Here is a 20,433-nt window from a genome sequence, read left to right as displayed (position 1 = left end):
ACTTTCCGATGGGGGACCATATATGATAGGACACCGGCCCCTCCTTGTGGTCCCTGGCCCCGCCCCTACTGCTCTCCAGCCCATTCTTGTCCTCCCTGGCTCCACCCCCATTTCGCCAGCATCCCCTGCTCTCCAATTCTTTCTGCCTCCCCTCTCAAGCTGCCCCCCAGCACTCTCCACCCCCATCCATAGCACTATCTGGCCCCCAGCACTCTCCACCCCATACCCCCCAGCACTCTCCGGCCCCCACCCCCCAGCACTCTCTGGCCCCCAGCACTCTCCGCGCCCCAACCCCCCAGTACTCTCTGGCCCCCAGCACTCCCCGCCCCCCACCCCTGAGCATTCTCTGGCCCCCAGCACCCTCCAGCCCCTACCCCTCAGCACTCTCCAGTCCCCACCCCCCAGCACTCTCTGGTCCCCACCCCCCAGCACTCTCTGGTCCCCACCCCCCAGCACTCTACAGCTCCTCCCTGCTCTTTGCCCCCCCAGGGCCTGCAGACAGGGAGAGATCTCTAGATCTCTCTCGCCCCCTTTCCCTCACTTCCCCCTCTCTCTCTCTTACCCCCTCTATCTTTCTCTCCCTCCCCCCTCTCTCTCCCCTCTCTCTCTTACCCCCTCTACCTCCCCCTCTCTCTCACCACACTCCTCTCTCTTACCCCTTCCCACCCCTCTCTCTCTCCCTTCTCTCCCCTCCCTTGCGCTCTCCCTTCCCTCGCTCTCTCCCTTCCCTCGCACTCTCCCTTCCCTCGCACTCTCCCTTCCCTCGCACTCTCCCCTCCCTCGCACTCTCCCCTCCCTCGCACTCTCCCCTCCCTCACTCTCTCCCTTCCCTTCCTCCCTCCCTTCCCTTCTCTCCCTCTCTCCCTCCCTCTCTCCCTTCCTTCCTTCCTTCCTGTTAGAAGTTTTTGAGGTAATTAATATCTTAAAAGATAAAAGTTTCTGAAAATATATGTAAGTTATATGTTTGGTGGTGAGTGATGGTTTCTGAAGGTCACACAACAGCAGATCATATAGGGAGGAGGGGATTTGCTGAGTAGGTATCTATTTTTGAGTTACTATGTCAGAACAATGGGTGGAGTTATTCTACTTATCTATAGACTGAACCATATTGGGTATATATGCAAATGTGGGTGTTATTAGGATATGCTGACATAACATCTTGAAACAGTATAAGAATGGACTAGGGATATAGAGAAGAGAGGATCGGTGGGAAGAGAAAGGATTCTACACTTTGGAGAATGTAGATCAGATGACCCATTCCTCCTTCTGAGGCCATCACCATGCCATATGTTACCAGATGTCAATCTTGTCTTTGCTTGTCTTTCTGAATAATAAACAAACTATTGGACGAACGAAGGATTCTTCAATTTCTACTCCTGAAAGCACGTTTGAAATGCCTTGAAGGAAGACAGACTTTACTGATTCACATATTACACAAAGACTTTGCTATTGATTAAGAAACGCCCCTGTGAGTGAGTATGTAGAGCTTCTTTTACACTACATTACATTTTACTTCTCTACAATCACTTTTAACACTTCCCTCCCTCCCTCCCTCTCTCCTCCCCTCCACTTCCCTCCCTCTCTCCCTTCCTTCCTCTCTCTCTCCCTCTCCCTTCCTTCCCTATCCCTTCCTTCCCTCTCTCTCTTCCCTCCCTTCCCTCCCTCTCCCTTCCTTCCCCCTCTCTCTCTCCCCTCCCTTCCCTCTCTCTCCCCTCCCTTCCCTCTCTCTCTCCCCTCCCTTCCTCCCTCTCTCCCCTCCCTTCCTTCCCTCCCTCTCTCTCTCTCTCCCTTCCTTCCCTCTCTCTCTCTCTCTCTCCCTTCCTTCCCTCTCTCTCTCTCTCTCTCTCCCTTCCTTCCCTCTCTCTCTCTCTCTCCCTTCCCTCTCTCCCCCCTCCCTCTCTCTCCCCTCCTCTCCTTTCCTCTCTCCTCCCTTCTCTCCCTCTCTTCTCCCTTCCTTCCCTCCCTCTCTTCCCCCTCCCTTTCCTCCCTCTCTCCTCCCTTCCTTCTCTCTCTCCTCCCCTCCCTTCCCCCCTTCCCTCCCTCCCTCTCTCCTCCTTTCCCTCTCCCCTCCCTTTCTCCTCCTTCTCCCTCGCTCCTCTCTTCCCTCCCTCCCTCCCTCTCTCCTCTCTTCCCTCCCTCTCTCCTCTCTTCTATCCCTCCTCTCTTCCCTTCCTCTCTCCTCCTTTCCTTCTCTCTCTCTCTCTCCCTCCCTCTTTCCCCCTCTCTCCCCTCCCTCTCCCACTTTTGCACACCCTTTCTCTACCCCTCCCTCTCTCTCTCCTCCCTCTCTCTCCCCCTCCCCTCCTCTTTCCACCTCTCTCTCCCCCTTTTGTGCACCCTTTATCTAACCCTCTCTCACCCCCCTCTCCCCCTCCCTCTCGGTCACCCACTCTCCCTCCCCCTCTCACTCACAATGTCTTGCTCCCCTCCCCCTCTCTCTCTCTCTTTCCCCCCCTATCTCTCACAATCTCTAGCTCCCTCTCCCCTCTCTCTCCCCTCCACTCTGTCTCCCTTCCCCTCTCTTGCTCCCCCTGCGCTGTGCTGGGATCCCCCCACTCTACTTCCTTTGTGGATGTGGAATGGCTCAGTGACATCCCCTCCCCATTCTCCCAAGACACAGGAAATTCTTAGAGGGGTTGCCACCTTGGTGGGCCCCAGATGTTTTAATGGCTGCATATGTCTGATGGGTGAGGAGGGTGCCCTGGAAGTGGTGCCGATGAACTGTTTGCTAGATCTGTGCATCTTTTTGCAGCCATTTTTATTGCTTGCATTTTTTTCCCATTATGGGCGTGATTGGGGACTCATGTGTAAGTTTCGCCTAAGGCCTCACAAATCCTAGAGCCGCCTCTGCTCCAACAGCATGCCTGGGATTTAGGGTTGTCACCTGGCACCGAGAGAGCAGAGCACAATGCCATTGTATCAAAGCTCATCCCTCCTTCTCCAGTCTGTACACACACAAGGAGAGGGGGGGGGGGGGGAGCAGGGACCTGCTGATATCAGGTCTGTAGAAAGTTTTTATTATGCCCTGTAGATGGAGGAGAGAGCGGCTGCAAAGGAGAACAAGGTAGAATATATGTGGAGTGATCGAGGGGTTAGGAGGATATGTGCTGGAGGGGCTTTAGCAGGAGGAAGATATGCTAGAAGTGTGGATTGGATTTGAAATCTGACAACCCCTTCTAGCACTCTCTTCCTTCCCAAAGAACCCCTCCAGCACATATCCTACCCTCCTTCCCCTTGCACTGTCCCTCTTCTCTCATAAAGCATGTCCCCAGCACATATGGCAACAGCGGCTGCATATGATGGGTACAATGGCTGCATATGATGGGCACAGTGGCTGCATTTTATGGGGCACAGTGAGGCTGCAATTGATGTTTTTTTTGCTGCCACTGCCCCCCAGCAAATATTTAATGCTCCCCACCCCCCAGCAGCTAAAGTGTTCGGGTTTGGCTTGAAGAAAAAGGTGGCAACCCTACCGGGATTTTCTCCTTGAATCGGCTATCCTTATACATAAATAGCAGGGCCTTGAAGGCCTCAACCCACATGGCTGTGTCATTCATTTACACAGTTCTGTGAATGAATAACCTACAAGTACCATCAGCCTTTGTGGCTGATGGCTTGTAGTTCTCACTGAGCTACCAGGGCGCTGAGGAGTGCTCTAGCTCAGTGTCTCTAAACTCCAGTCCTCAAGGTGCCCCAAAAGGTCATGTTTTCAGGCCTTCCATTATTTTACACAGGTGATTTGATCAGTTTCATCGACTTAGTAATTACCACAGCTGTTTCATCTGAGAGCAATCCTGAAAACACTGTTGGGGGTACTGAGGACTGGAGCTGAGAAACATTGCTCTAGAACAAGCTGTGAATTTTTTAACAAATAGACAGACATAAGTTCACTTTTTTTCTACCAATATAGACCAATCATTGGTTAAAAAACATACAATTATTAGTTTTAAAACTTTTAAACCTAAAAAATGACAGCAATTTCAAGAATATTTTAGCATTTGAATGTTCAAATCTTTTAGCACTGTGCCATTAATCCCTCTGTTTTCATCACTTACAGGTACGTAGAATAGCTTCCGAGTATTATGACACCTTACCTTACCATACATCGTGGGGACGTGTGCTTTGGGACTTTGTATTTTGCAAGGAACTGGGACCTTTTTCCCGTGTCAAGAGAGAATGTGAATTGGCAAAGAAGGAATAACCATCAATGGACAATTAAATATTAATTTATTTCTTGGTTAATATAGCAAGTATGTTCATTTTCATGGTTATAATGTGTTATGTGATTCAGCGTTCCCTAGACAGGACTACATGTGCAATTCGGAGCCTCTTTATTTTCACACGGAGTACATTTCCTGGTTCCTTGTCTCCTTTCTGGAGGAGGCCATGAATGAATGAGTAAAACATGTTGAAGTGCTAGGGGACTTTTTAAAATTTCTATTAATATTAGTATTTTTTTTTTTTTGTTACAGACACACATCTTAATGAACAGAGAGCGTTAAAAAAAAAATCTGATGTATGTATCAAATATACATACGAGAAACATTGATGGTTTCAGTGTTATTTATGTTCCTTGGCCATTTACGCCAAGGAGGCAAAGACTAAGACAACTAAATTGATTTTGCCCACAAGACTCTATTACTGTAGTTCTGCTCATCAAATAGAAATGAATGGTCTGCACACTGATGCCAGCACCAATGCAAAACCTTTACAGCGTTAGAAGATTCACAACCTATAGTCTCCATGATTAAGCCCTTTGTAGGTGAAACGAGTTGGAGCAGGAAATGGACAGGCGAGACCATATATTGTGAATCCTTTATTTTTTTTATTAAAGCTGGTTTTACATCTATGACAGAATCTGTGTGCAGGCCAGTCATTTCTACTTGATAATCGGAACAGTTGAGCCGGGATGTGCTCCTGGGTGTGCACCTGATGGGAGCAGAAGGTACAGCTAATATTGATTCTACATATTACTGTATTTCTGCTGCTGTGTACATGAAAATGTCTTGCCATGAGCCAGTTGTCCCCTTTTAGCAAGTAGGTCATTACGTGGTCTTGTGAGGAGGTGAGGGAAGTGGCACTTTACCAGATCTATTGCATCAGTCATAGCTCTTCCCACTGTTCAGCTAATGCCCACAAACTACTCATTTCTGCTCTCGTCTGTGCATCCTACAAAGTAGTGGTCCCACAGAGGTCTATGTGGATTTCCTGACTGCCGAGAGCAAAGTTCAGAAACAGGAAATCTTCAGGTAATAGTGGAACATCTGCAAGTGCTGTGACGTTTTCCTTCCCCGGACTTGAAAAAAACTTTTATTTTTATTTTTTTAATTTTTTTTTAATATAATGCCTACTTTCTCAAAGCAGAAATATTCGCTGACAATCTGTCACAGTGCCATATCTCATAGCACATAAGTATAACAGTCATGTTTTTTTTTTTTAACCCATTCCCCTTTTGATTAGCAATGCCTAATCCTCCTAGTTTTCATTTAATTCCCTAGAGTGCACCTGCAATTCTGACTGTAGCTAGTGTGGAAACACTTAAGGTATATCTTTGATCTAATTTTTTTGTTTTTTTTGTTTTGGATAGAGTGGGAAATTCTTAAAGTAGAAGTATAGGCAACATTTTTTTTCATTTTGGGTAAAGTAAGGGAGGGTTATAACCCTTGTAAATTTTTCTTTTGCCATCTGCATCTCATTGGGGAGATGTACCTTCTTTTTCTGTCCCATAGCCAAAACGGGAAGTGAAAGAAACACTCTACAATTTAAGGGAATCCATTGGGGCCCCCAAAGTCACCAGAACTTGTGTCCCCATTGGAAGATTACTTTTCTGAGGGCAGCCCAAAATTTGGGATTTTCAGTGATGGTAAACAGGACAAATAGAGAGGGTGACTCTACTGAACCAGGGCACAGACAGCAAAATAAACCTAATAGGTGTTCTAATCCCTATCCACTCTGTCCAAAATTATTTAAAAAAAAACTTTTCTCGTTAGTTATATTTTAAACCTCTGTCAGGTTGGTTTTTGGCTGTTTTATTGAGGACATTTCCCTGGGAGAAAAAAAACCTGGAACTCTCTAAAGTAATGATAAATCCCCCTCCTTTTTTTTATTTTTTTTTTAACAGATGCCCCCCAATGCCCTCTCTATTTCTGCTCAAGTGATAACAATACATTTTCTGTCCTTGTGACAATGATAATCAGGACGAATAGAGCAAATCTCCCAGCAAGGATACAGACAAAAAAAGACAGGTTTCATCACTTTATCATGCAATTAAAATAGCTAAATAAATAAAAAACCTTCTGGCTTTATATATCCGTTAACTGGCTCTGCCCAGCAGCAGTTAGACCCACCTTTTCATAACATTGTCTGGGCAGAGATCAAAGTTCTGCAACATCCTATTAATGGCTGGAGGCCTGTGAGGCAAGGCAAAAAGGTTTCCTAGAGGGTGCCATTCGAGACAAAGTTCTTAACTCATTTCATGAAAGGAGCAGTTCTGGTTGCCTTGTATATACAGTATAAGCAGTTATTTTCTTCAGTGAACCAAGCAACCATTATCAAGTGCTAGATTGCAGAATTAAAGATGAAAGTGGTGTTAAACCTAAAACCAAAAATTGAATATAGTGCAGCTTACCAACGATTGGATGAAGTGGCTGTATAAGTTGTTGTGTTTTTTTTGTTTTGGTGTTTTTTCCCCACCTTTTTTTTGGCTTTTTCTCCTCTGTTTTCCTCTGATGACCTGACCAGTAACACACCACCTTTATTATACAGACACCACTCTGGATGAATGAGCACAGGAAGCAGATTTGGACAGCAACATTGTCAGTTGAGGGGGGGGGAGTAGATTTACTTGTAGGCAGGGCTCGAGTCCTGCGGGAACGCGTGGGAACGGCGTCCCCGCACTTTTTTCACAGCAGGAACGCCGTTCCCTTTGCAGGACCAGAGCCGCCCGAGGCTCTAGCACAGTCTGCTAGCTGCGTTGTCTTCACAGAGCTGACATCGGAAGAGCAGCACAGTGATGCACGGAGGGCAGGGGCTGGCTCAGTTAACTGATTGGTTAATAGAACTGCTCTGCATTCTATCAACCAATCAGTTAACTGGGGCAGGTCCCGCCCTCTGTCCATCCCTTTGCTGCACTTCCGATGTCATCTGCTGTGCTGTGTCCTGTATAAGGTAAGACAGAGAAGAGGGGACTGTTATGAAGGAGGGAGGGGGAAAGTATCAGAAACTGAAAGGAATGAGGAGAGGTGATATAAAAGGGAGGCAGGGCAGGAATGTGAAGGGGGGTTCTACAAAGGGGGTGAGGACAGGAATGTAAAGGAGGTGCCATAAAGGGGCTGAGGACAGGTTTAAATTTTAAAACTAGCTACTTGGTCATCTTCCGTACTATGTCGCATTCGCAGTCTGCTCATCTCCTGTAGTATGTCGCATTCACAGTCTGGTCATCTATTGTAGTCGCATTCGCAGTCTGATCATCTCCTGTAGTCGCATTCGCAGTCTGATCATCTCCTGTAGTCGCATTCGCAGTCTGGTCATCTCCTGTACTATGTCGCATTCGCAGTCTGGTCATCTATTGTAGTCGCATTCGCAGTCTGATCATCTCCTGTAGTCGCATTCGCAGTCTGATCATCTCCTGTAGTTGCATTCGCAGTCTGGTCATCTCCTGTAGTCGCATTCACAGTCTGGTCATCTCCTGTAGTCGCATTCGCACTCTGGTCATCTCCTGTAGTCGCATTCGCAGTCTGATCATCTCCTGTAGTCGCATTCGCGGTCTGGTCATCTCTTGTAGTCTCATTCCCGGTCTGGTCATCTCCTGTACTATGTCGCATTCGCAGTCTGGTCATCTCCTGTAGTCGCATTCGCACTCTGGTCATCTCCTGTAGTCGCATTCGCACTCTGGTCATCTCCTGTAGTCGCATTCGCACTCTGGTCATCTCCTGTAGTCGCATTCGCAGTCTGATCATCTCCTGTAGTCGCATTCGCGGTCTGGTCATCTCCTGTAGTCTCATTCCCGGTCTGGTCATCTCCTGTACTATGTCGCATTCGCAGTCTGGTCATCTCCTGTAGTCGCATTCGTGGTCTGGTCATCTCCTGTAGTCTCATTCCCGGTCTGGTCATCTCCTGTAGTCACATTCGCAGTCTGGTCATCTCCTGTAGTCGCATTCGCAGTCTGGTCATCTCCTGTAGTATGTCGCATTCACAGTCTGGTCATCTCCTGTACTATGTCGCATTCGCAGTCTGGTCATCTCCTGTAGTCGCATTCGCAGTCTGATCATCTCCTGTAGTCGCATTCGCGGTCTGGTCATCTCCTGTAGTCTCATTCCCGGTCTGGTCATCTCCTGTACTATGTCGCATTCCCAGTCTGGTCATCTCCTGTAGTCACATTCGCAGTCTGGTCATCTCCTGTACTATGTCGCATTCGCAGTCTGGTCATCTCCTGTAGTCGCATTCGCAGTCTGGTCATCTCCTGTAGTCACATTCGCAGTCTGGTCATCTCTTGTAGCATGTCGCATTTGCAGTCACTGTATTTTATGTGAAATATATATATGCATATGAGCGTATCTTTTTTTTTTTTTTTTTTGGTGGGGGAGTGGATCTTGGGTGGGAGTTCCCACACTTTTTTCCCCAGGACTTGACCCCTGCTTGTAGGTTTAGATATGCTAAATTAAGCCAAACTCCAGCTCACACTTTACCGTTACAGAAAACAGTTTGTTTTTTTTCCTTTTGGGATAAAGGTTTTTACATCATTTTAAGCACCCCTGCTAGCGTTAAATAGGTTGTCTCACCCCTGTAACTGCAAGAGAGCTTTTCTGTTGAAAAACAACGGACTTACTGGCTGGATCACCAGGTGAAAGTAGAGAAGAGCCTAAAAAGGGGAAACCAATGCAGCCATCACATCGTACGTACATGGCATTGCTTCCGTGCACATGTGCCAATGACATTGGCACATGCAAATACAGGGATATCTCCTAAACCGTGCAGGTTTAGGAGATATCCTGGACAGCTACAGGTAACATTTATTATAGGCTTACCTGTCGCAAAAAGCGGTCTGTAAAGGTTTACAACCACTTTAATACTGCTTGAAATCTGTTAAACTGGTACTTGGGATTTCTTTGTGTATATTTGGATTGAATCACCAGCTGACTTGCATATCAAACATTCCAGTGCCAAGATCTCCCTGATGGCTTATGGACTATCACAACACTGATACACAGACCCAAAGTTTAAGATAAAAAAAGTATAAATTTTAATACAATTCAAACAAAAATAGATACAAACATATTAAAAATATCCCACACATACACAAATTCCCAACATGTACCCCCGTAGGGCTAGAGTTGAGGTGGGGTATACAGGGATCCTCAAATGCAATATAAAAGGGTAGTAGGTGATTCACTTGCTAGCAAACCCTGAAAACTGAAATTCCAGATTTAGATGGACTTGGGTTATAATGGAAGAGCTTCTGGTTCCTAGAGAATTAGTTGGCGTTAGAATTAATATTAGCGTTCTAATATTGAAAGCCTGCCCATTATAGCTGTGGGCCAACAGGGGGATGCCTTCAACACTACTGGGAAGTGTTGAGTCTTGCAAATAAGAACACAGGTTTTGTGGTCTTTCAATGCACTTGAGTCACAGTCTTCAGGTATGTGTAGGCACCTCCTAGATGTTTTTTTTGTTTACCGGACAGATATACATGAAGTATGTATTTCCGTTATGATGTGATTTGACACTGAATATAATAGGTTGGTGGTAGATTTATATAATTTTGTGTTTTATATTTTTGCTGTGTGTATATGTTGTTTTGTATATTTTGAATTTTAAAAAAAAAGAGATGTTAAAGATTGTTAAATTTAATTAAGATTGTTTCTAATGTGAAGTAAATGTTTTCACATGCTGCACTCTTTGTGATGTTTACTGCCTGTACCTCTCTGTAGATATTTTAGGCCATGTACACCGAAGTATTACAATGATATTCTTGACAAGCAAGTTCAAGCAATCTAGCAACCAGAGCTGAAAAGATACTTTACTCTGCACCACCTTATAAAAAGCAACTGCATTATAGGTTGGCAATTGCCCTAAATTCCTTATTTATATGTATTTACTTTTTCCTTCACCTGGAAGAGTACCTACAATATATATATAAAAGATGGGACCCCCTCCCGCTGGATACGGCAGTCCGGTTTGCTCCAGGAGCGATCCGTGATGAGGGGATGGCCGTTGATTTCTGGCCACCCCCTCTGGATCGCTCCTGGCCAATGACAAGCTTCCTCCCACTGTGTATTGTTTACACAGGAAGGAGGAAGTGATGTCATTCTCCTCGGGGCGGTCTTTTTGCCTGGACTACGAAGAGAAGACTAAAAGTAAGTGCACCAAAACACTACACTGACACATAGGTACACATAGGTACACAAACCCCTCCCCGATCGCCCCCCCCCCCCCCCCCCAGTCACAGTGTCACTGATTGCATTGATCATTTCTTTACTGATCACTGCATTCAGTGTCAGTTGTAACAGTTAAAACTGTCAGGGCAGTTAGTGTTAGGTCCAGGGTAGCCCCCTATCACCCCCCAATAAAGATTTAACCCTCTGATTGCCCCTAGAGTTAACCCTTTCACCCCCTTTTGCCAGTGTCATTAAGCGATCATTTTTCTGATCGCTGCATTAGTGTCGCTACTGTCGCTAGGTAGCTAGTTATTTTTTTAGGTTCACCGCCAGGTTTTTATATCGCTAGGTACCCCGATATACTACCCAATAATGGTTTTAACCCCCTGATTGCCCCTAGTTAACCCTTTCACCCCCTTTTGCCAGTGTCACTTAGCGATCATTTTTCTGATCGCTGCATTAGTGTCGCTAGTGTCGCTAGGTAGCTAGTTTTTTTTTTAGGTTCACCGCCAGGTTTTTATAGCGCTAGGTACCCTGATATACTACCCAATAATGGTTTTAACCCCCTGATTGCCCCTAGTTAACCCTTTCACCCCCTTTTGCCAGTGTCACTAAGCAATCGTTTTTTCTGATCGCTGCATTAGTGTCACTAGTGCCGCTAGGTAGCTAGTTATTTTTTTAGGTTCACCGCAAGGTTTTTATAGCGCTAGGTTCCCCCGATTATACTACCCAATAATGGTTTTAACCATCTGATTGCCCCTAGTTAACCCTTTCACCCCCTTTTGCCAGTGTCACTAAGCGATCGTTTTTCTGATCGCTGCATTAGTGTCACTAGTGTCGTTAGGTAGCTAGTTATTTTTTTAGGTTCACCGCCAGGTTTTTATAGCGTTAGGTACCCCTATATACTTCCCAATAATGGTTTTAACCCCCTGATTGCCCCTAGTTAACCCTTTCACCAGCGATCACAGTATAGGTGTCACTGGTGACGCTGGTTAGCCAGTTAGTTATTTAGGTTCCCCGTCAGGTTTTTATATAGCGCCAGGGACCCCCATATACTACCTAATAAAAATTTGAACCCCCTGATTGCCCCTAGTTAACCCTTTCACCACTGATCACCGCATAAGTGTTACGGGTGACTCTGGTTAGTTTGCTTTTTATAGCATCAGGGCACCCACCATTTATTACCCAATAAAGGTTTAACCCCCTGATCACCCGGCGGGTGATATCAATTAGGTTTTAGGGTCGGGGTCTGCGTCGCCCCAGGCAGCGCTAGGTTAGTGCCAGTACCGCTAACACCCACACGCAAAGCATAAACCTCCTGTAGTGGTATAGAATCTGAACAGATCAATATCTGATCTGATCAGATCTATACTAGCGTCCCCAGCAGTTCAGGGTTCCAAAAAAACGCATTGTTAGCGGGATCAGCCCAGATGCCTGCTAGCACCTGCGTTTTGCCCCTCTGCCCAGCCCACCCAAGTGCAGTATCGATCGATCACTGTCACTTACAAAACACTAAACACATAACTGCAGCGATCGCAGAGTCAGGCCTGATCCCTGCCATCGCTAACAGGTTTTTTTGGTAACATTTTATATTTAAATCCGGAAGGCAGTGCTTGGTTTTCGGGGTCCCGTACGTGGCTAAGCTCCCAAAAAGTCCCCCACATGTGGTATCCCCGTACTCGGGAGAAGCAGCAAAATTTATTTTGGGGTGTAATTTGACTTATGCCCATAGCATGTGTGAGCAATATATCATTTAATGACAACTTTGTGCAAAAAAAAAAAGTTTGTAATATTCCCGCAACTTGTGGCAAAATATAAAATATTCCATGGACTCAACATGCCTCTCAGTAAATAGCTTGGCATGTCTACTTTCCAAAATGGGGTCATTTTGGGGGGTTTTGTGCTATTTTGGCATTTTATGGCCTTCGAAACTGTGATAGGTAGTGAGGAGTGAAATCAAAAATTTGCACCCTTAGAAATCCTGAAGGTGGTGATTGGTTTTCGGGGTGCCGTGCGCGACTAGACTCCCAAAAAGTCCCACACATGTGGTATCTCCATACTCGAGAGAAGTAGCGGAATATATTTTGGGGTGCAATTCCACATATAACCATGGCATGTGTGAGCAATATATCATTTAGTGACAACTTTTTGTAAAATTTTTATTTTTTTTGTCATTATTCAATCCCTTAGGACAAAAAAAATAAATATTCAATGGGCTCAACATACCCATCAGCAATTTCCTTGGGGTGTCTACTTTCCAAAATGGGGTCATTTGGGGGGGTTTTGTGCCATCTTGGCATTTTATGGCCTTCAAAACTGTGATAGGTAGTGATAGGTAGTGAGGAGTAAAATAAAAAAATGTATGCCTTTAGAAATCCTGAAGGCGGTGCTTGGATTTCGGGGTCCCGTACGCGGCTAGGCTCCCAAAAAGTCCCACACATGTGGTATCCCTGTACTCAAGAGAAGCAGCAGAATGTATTTTGGGGTGTCATTTCACATATGCCCATAGCATGTGTGAGCAATATATCATTTAGTGACAACTTTGTGCAAAAAAAAAAAAGTTTGTAATATTCCCGCAACTTGTGGCAAAATATAAAATATTCCATGGACTCAACATGCCTCTCAGTAAATAGCTTGGGGTGTCTACTTTCCAAAATGGGGTCATTTTGGGGGGGGGGGGGTTTGTACTGCCCTGCTATTTTAGCACCTCAAGAAATGAGATAGGCAGTCATAAATTAAAAGCTGTGTAAATTCCAGAAAATGTACTCTAGTTTGTAGACGCTATAACCTTTGCGCAAACCAAAAAAATATACGCTTATTGACATTTTTTTTACTAAAGACATGTGGCTGAATAAATTTTGCCCTCAATGTATGACTAAAATTTAGTTTATTCGATTTTTCTTATAACAAAAAGAAGAAACTATGTTTTTTTTTCAAAATTTTCGCTCTTTTTCCATTTATATCGCAAAAAATAAAAATCGCAGAGGCAATCAAATACCATCAAAAGAAAGCTCTATTTGTGGGAAGAAAAGGACGCAAATTTCGTTTGGGTGCAATATTGCATGACCGCGCAATTACCAGTTAAAGCAGCGCAGTGCGAAATTGGAAAAAGGCCTCTGGTCCTTAAGGTGTTTATTGGTCCGGGGCTGTAGTGGTTAAAGGACCCGTACAAACTTGCCAGAGGTTATAATCCTTTCCTATGCTATAAAACGCAAAATAAAAAGTTAACTAATTGCTCATACATACAGGTCATTCATACCGCAACCTTGGAGAGCAGCTACACCTTTGATGAAGTCTTCCTTTCATTTACCCCATCCCCTGAGTGCATGGGGCCCTCCGCTGGCACCAACTGACCTCACTCACCCCACCCAGCCCTGCACACACTAGTACCTGAAAGTAGCAGAGCCTGTCTGACAGCAGGCCCCCAACCTGCATGCACAGAAGAGTGGGGGGGCTCCTCCCCCCTGATGTCTTCCTCTATGGGGCCCTCCAACATGGCAGCTGACCTCACCCCACCCTGCACAGCACCAGACAGCTGGCCCGATCCACACACATGGGATCCGCCCACCTCTCCACCCTTTCCTGCATCCTGGAAACTGGTCCGCTGTGACGGCAGCTGCTTCCTGTTAAAGATGACTCGGGTTGTGACGCCCGGGCCCCATACTTGTGTACCGGCTGTACCCCCCTGATGGCGGCCCTGCTGCACATCCCTTGCAGAGAAAACCTTCAGCCATCTCCTCTTTATAATGTACATGCATGTCATGATCCTATGCATTCCCATAGGAGAGCTATGCTTATGGTGATCCTGCAAAGTACATCTGTACCATAGGAATAAATGGAGTCACATACAGTATAAAGAGGAAGCAGCCAGAGTGGGCACACAGAACAGTGAACATCACTGAATTAGGGGATAAGGGTAAGAATGCTACATCAGTGGGCTGAACTTGGGGGGGATTCAATTAATTAAAGGAGTCTTTTAAGATTGCTATATGAATGATCTATGTATATGGGTTATTGGTTAGTACACTCCCACATTGGCTAAGGCTGGAATTCATGTAAAGGTGGGGGGCAGGTGGCTCTAAAAAAATATACCTATATATATATATATATATATATATATATATATATATATATATATATATATATATAATTTTTTTTTTTTTTACACTTTAGGTCTGCTGCGCATTACCAAAACTCATGGGCCTTAAAGCGGTAGTAAACCCGCATTTTTTTTTTTTTTTTTTAAAAACCTGCAAAGCAAAAGGCATAATGAGCTAGTATGCACCGCATACTAGCTCATTATGAAATACTTACCTTAGAACGAGGCCCCGACATCTCGCCCGATCCACGCCGAGGAAGCCGACATGCTCCCTCGGCGTCTCTTCCGGGTATCGCGGCTCCGGCGCTGTGAGTGGCCGGAGCCGCGATATCGTCACTCCCGCGCATGCGCGCGGGAGATTTAAATCCGGCCGGACGAGCGCTGCCGGATTTTCGCGGAGAGAACCCCCTTGTGCGCATGCGCCGCTGCAGTCAGCGGCGCATACCGAGGGGAATATCTCCTAAACCGTACAGGTTTAGGAGATATTTTTTTTACCTACAGGTAAGCCTTATTATAGGCTTTCCTGTAGGTAAAAGTTAAAAAAGTGGGTTTACTTCCACTTTAATGATTTTTAAAACATACACATGTTGCATGTTCCATCCATTTTTAGGGGGGAACATGTTACATGTTCTCACCGCTGTAGCCGCTCCCTGCTGCTCTCTCTCTCCTTATATAAGAAGTTCCCTGTACTAGCTGCCACTTTTTGAACAGTGTAGACGTTCAGGGCTCCGCCCACATGGCCACATCATTAATTTACAGAGCTCTGTGTATGAATGAAGTACAAGTCCTGCCATCCTTTGCGGCTGTCGGCCTGTAATTCTCAATGAACTACCATTGCACTGTTAGGCGTTGTGGTATTTCATTGAGTCTTCCTGTCACTGTGAAACTGCCTGCCTGTATAATGTACGGGGGAGACCTGCATGGCATCAGCAATCTGCTGATCACTGGTCCAATACCTTCCAAGCTCCGAAAAAGAAAAATGGTAACTGCACATTTTCTATTTTTTTCCTCTGTAAAAAAAAAGTGCAATTTTTTTTTAAACGCGAACTCATCCATTAATGCAATAAAACAAACATCAGTGCACATCAACCTGCATTAACATACCCAGCTTCTTAGGCTACATTTACATGGGCAAATGCGAATAGCCATGAGTGGCTGTGGTTTCCACTGAGCTGTCAGGTACCCACAGGTGGCAAAAACAGCTGCAGAAATCAACGGATTCCTGCTACTGTCATTGATACCAGGGCTTGTTGCCCATGTGACTGTAGCCTTAGCTTTTACTCAAAGTTCCTCAGGCGCTGCCAAATTCTTGGGGTTACATTTGAGCCAAGTCACTATGAGTAAAGCCAAGTATAAACAGACCGAAAATTGTCTACTTCAGAAGGATTCAGGTGAATTTTGCTCTTTGTACACCTGTGTCTGACCAGCTTCTGTTAAATGTTCCTGCTGAACAGGTATATTCTCATATTCTTATTGGAGGGGGATTCTGAGGTCCCTGCTGTGGGAATACAATAGTGCAATGGCGAAGATCCCTGCATGCACACATCACTTGATTTGATGCAGAAATCCTTTTTATTAATTTTTTTATTTTCATTTATGTCCTGGCCAAAAGAGAATAAAAAAAAAAAAAGTGTGTGTGTGTATACCCAGCTACAGATGTCATCTATATCAAGAAATCAGCGACCATACCCAGTACTTGTCCACTGAAGAATCGATTAGTGATCAAAACTACCATCAATAAATGAGAGTGTGTGCTTTGATATAGCAGGTGTCAGTTACTATGTGACACTCTTCTAATTAATCACTTGGCTCTTAGCATCTTGAATTACATATAGCAGAATTGAACATTATAGCAAATTTCCCTTCTAGCACTGACAGCTTCTGACTCCCTGTGGCCACTGCTTCCAACTTTTCCACTTCTTACAGACCAACATCTCTTTGCAGCAAACAGGGGTGCCCAAATGCTTTCCCATGGGTTAAATGCCCTCTAATGTGGCCCGCCACCTCCTGCTCTGGGATGGTGGGTCAACAAGCCCAGATTGTGGGTTCCTGACCCGCCATCTCCGAGCATTAGTGTGAAGAACGGAAACAGCACTAGAGGAAGCAGAGTTGATGCTCTCTACTGCAGCTGCATGCTTCCTCTAGGGCCGGCTCCTGTCACACTGATGCTCAGAGATGGTGGATCGGGAACCAGCCAGCAGTATCAACCAGCCCTGGAGGACAGCCAGCAGCAGCCACCAGCCATTCCCGCCTAGGGAACAGCAGCAGCCAGCGATACCTGCAGGAATCCTGAGGAAGAAGGAACGATTGAGGTCTGTCGAAGTGCAGGTAAACTGCAGTGCATCAGTGTGAATGCAGCCTTAGGCACCTTTCACCCGATCGGTCCAATCGGGTTTGCCTGTCTGTTTTTCAGGTGGACCCAATCGGATCCCCCATTCACTTCTATGGAGCGACAGATGTAAACTGACTTGTGCCCATTTACACCTGCCTATCTCCAATCCAATAGGCTTAAAGAAAAACAGAAGGGGATCTGTTCCCTTTCTGTCTGGACAGATAGGACTAGAGGGCCTGTAGAGTAGAGTGGGCTGTGTCTGCTCTGCATATGTGGAGTAGACATGGATCTGCCCGCTCCACTCATTGTGGCCCATGACCAGTTACCAAGTCGCTAAAGTGGCCCTCACTCCTCGAAAGGTTGGGCACCCCTGCTTTAAAACCTTGGGCTCCCAGGCCTTATTTCAAGTCTTGCTTTTGTGCAAAAAAACATTTTGCATTATACAGTACCTATTTTTATAGAGAAAGGTGACACTTTAATTTTGTAACATTTTGATTTGTTTATATTTATTTAAAAAAGAAATCCAGAAAGTGTGAAAAAATAAATACATTTTTCACTCCTGGTAATGAAACATTTATAGCATGTCCTCCACAATATAATCGGCAAAGCTGAATATAGGATAAGTTCACCTGTCTGGCCATGTTATATGTTACAGCCATAGTTAGGGTGTAACCCAGTGTTTCTCAATTCCAGTCCTCAAGGCACACCAACAGGTTATGTTTTCTGGAATTCTCCCAAATGAAATGGCTGTGGTAATTACTTGAAAATACGACTGCCTTGAGGACTGGAATTTTAGAAACACTGGTGTGACATGTTTAGCATCTCATTTCTCTCCCCCCCCCCCCCCCCCCCCTCCAACAGCATGCCTGGGATTTAGGGTTGTCACCTGGCACCGAGAGAGCAGAGCACAATGCCATTGTATCAAAGCTCATCCCTCCTTCTCCAGTCTGTACACACACAAGGAGAGGGGGGGGGGGGGAGCAGGGACCTGCTGATATCAGGTCTGTAGAAAGTTTTTATTATGCCCTGTAGATAGAGGAGAGAGCGGCTGCAAAGGAGAACAAGGTAGAATATATGTGGAGTGATCGAGGGGTTAGGAGGATATGTGCTGGAGGGGCTTTAGCAGGAGGAAGATATGCTAGAAGTGTGGATTGGATTTGAAATCTGACAACCCCTTCTAGCACTCTCTTCCTTCCCAAAGGACCCCTCCAACACATATCCTACCCTCCTTCCTCTTGCACTGTCCCTCTTCTCTCATAAAGCATGTCCCCAGCACATATGGCAACAGCGGCTGCATATAATGGGTACAATGGCTGCATATGATGGGCACAGTGGCTGCATTTTATGGGGCACAGTGAGGCTGCAATTGATGTTTTTTTTGCTGCCACTGCCCCCCAGCAAATATTTAATGCTCCCCACCCCCCAGCAGCTAAAGTGTTCGGGTTTGGCTTGAAGAAAAAGGTGGCAACCCTACCGGGATTTTCTCCTTGAATCGGCTATCCTTATACATAAATAGCAGGGCCTTGAAGGCCTCAACCCACATGGCTGTGTCATTCATTTACACAGTTCTGTGAATGAATAACCTACAAGTACCATCAGCCTTTGTGGCTGATGGCTTGTAGTTCTCACTGAGCTACCAGGGCGCTGAGGAGTGCTCTAGCTCAGTGTCTCTAAACTCCAGTCCTCAAGGTGCCCCAAAAGGTCATGTTTTCAGGCCTTCCATTATTTTACACAGGTGATTTGATCAGTTTCATCGACTTAGTAATTACCACAGCTGTTTCATCTGAGAGCAATCCTGAAAACACTGTTGGGGGTACTGAGGACTGGAGCTGAGAAACATTGCTCTAGAACAAGCTGTGAATTTTTTAACAAATAGACAGACATAAGTTCACTTTTTTTCTACCAATATAGACCAATCATTGGTTAAAAAACATACAATTATTAGTTTTAAAACATTTAAACCTAAAAAATGACAGCAATTTCAAGAATATTTTAGCATTTGAATGTTCAAATCTTTTAGCACTGTGCCATTAATCCCTCTGTTTTCATCACTTACAGGTACGTAGAATAGCTTCCGAGTATTATGACACCTTACCTTACCATACATCGTGGGGACGTGTGCTTTGGGACTTTGTATTTTGCAAGGAACTGGGACCTTTTTCCCGTGTCAAGAGAGAATGTGAATTGGCAAAGAAGGAATAACCATCAATGGACAATTAAATATTAATTTATTTCTTGGTTAATATAGCAAGTATGTTCATTTTCATGGTTATAAAGTGTTATGTGATTCAGCGTTCCCTAGACAGGACTACATGTGCAATTCGGAGCCTCTTTATTTTCACACGGAGTACATTTCCTGGTTCCTTGTCTCCTTTCTGGAGGAGGCCATGAACGAATGAGTAAAACATGTTGAAGTGCTAGGGGACTTTTTAAAATTTCTATTAATATTTGTATTTTTTTTTTTTTTGTTACAGACACACATCTTAATGAACAGAGAGCATTAAAAAAAAAATCTGATGCATGTATCAAATATACATACGAAAAACATTGATGGTTTCAGTGTTATTTATGTTCCTTGGCCATTTACGCCAAGGAGGCAAAGACTAAGACAACTAAATTGATTTTGCCCACAAGACTCTATTACTGTAGTTCTGCTCATCAAATAGAAATGAACGGTCTGCACACTGATGCCAGCACCAATACAAAACTTTACAGCGTTAGAAGATTCACAACCTATAGTCTCCATGATTAAGCCCTTTGTAGGTGAAACGAGTTAGAGCAGGAAATGGACAGGCGAGACCATATATTGTGAATCCTTTATTTTTTTTATTAAAGCTGGTTTTACATCTATAACAGAATCTGTGTGCAGGCCAGTCATTTCTACTTGATAATCGGAACAGTTGAGCCGGGATGTGCTCCTGGGTGTGCACCTGATGGGAGCAGAAGGTACAGCTAATATTGATTCTACATATTACTGTATTTCTGCTGCTGTGTACATGAAAATGTCTTGCCATGAGCCAGTTGTCCCCTTTTACCAAGTAGGTCATTACGTGGTCTTGTGAGGGGGTGAGGGAAGTGGCACTTTACCAGATCTATTGCATCAGTCATAGCTCTCCCCACTGTTGAGCTAATGCCCACAAACTACTCATTTCTGCTCTCGTCTGTGCATCCTACAAAGTAGTGGTCCCACAGAGGTCTATGTGGATTTCCTGACTGCCGAGAGCAAAGTTCAGAAACAGGAAATCTTCAGGTAATAGTGGAACAGCTGCAAATGCTGTGACATTTGGAGGAGCAGATGTAGCAGATTATTTCGCAGGGCAACGTGCAACCTTCACTTTCCTTCCCCAGACTTGGAAAAAAAAACTTTTTTTTTTTTAATATAATGCCTACTTTCTCAAAGCAGAAATATTCGCTGACAATCTGTCACAGTGCCATATCTCATAGCACATAAGTATAACAGTCATGTGTTTTTTTTTTTTTTTTAACCCATTCCCCTTTTGATTAGCAATGCCTAATCCTGGTTTTCATTTAATTCCCTAGAGTGCACCTGCCATTCTGACTGTAGCTAGCGTGGCAACACTTAAGGTATACCTTTGATCTCATTTTTTTGTTTTGGATAGAGTGGG

The 20,433-nt window shown here is 44.9% G+C and overlaps 1 long non-coding RNA gene across 2 annotated transcripts; it reads left to right on the top strand.

Annotated features, from left to right (window-relative positions):
• Positions 1-899: 899 nt before the first annotated feature.
• On the top strand, positions 900-9,893 carry LOC143929234 (uncharacterized). 2 transcript variants are annotated; one of them, XR_013262536.1, is made up of 2 exons: positions 900-1,468; positions 4,058-9,893. It is a non-coding gene; the product is annotated as an uncharacterized LOC143929234 (long non-coding RNA). The 2 variants fall into 2 exon arrangements; XR_013262535.1 differs by having other exon boundaries at positions 900-1,472.
• Positions 9,894-20,433: the final 10,540 nt, after the last annotated feature.

Source organism: Lithobates pipiens, unplaced genomic scaffold, assembly GCF_037356315.1.
Source record: "Lithobates pipiens isolate NorthernLeopardFrog02 unplaced genomic scaffold, aLitPip1_a1.2 Scaffold_1, whole genome shotgun sequence".
Lineage (NCBI taxonomy): Eukaryota > Metazoa > Chordata > Amphibia > Anura > Ranidae > Lithobates > Lithobates pipiens.
The sequence above is the reverse complement of the archived record's forward strand: the minus strand, read 5'-3'. Positions and strand labels throughout refer to the sequence as shown.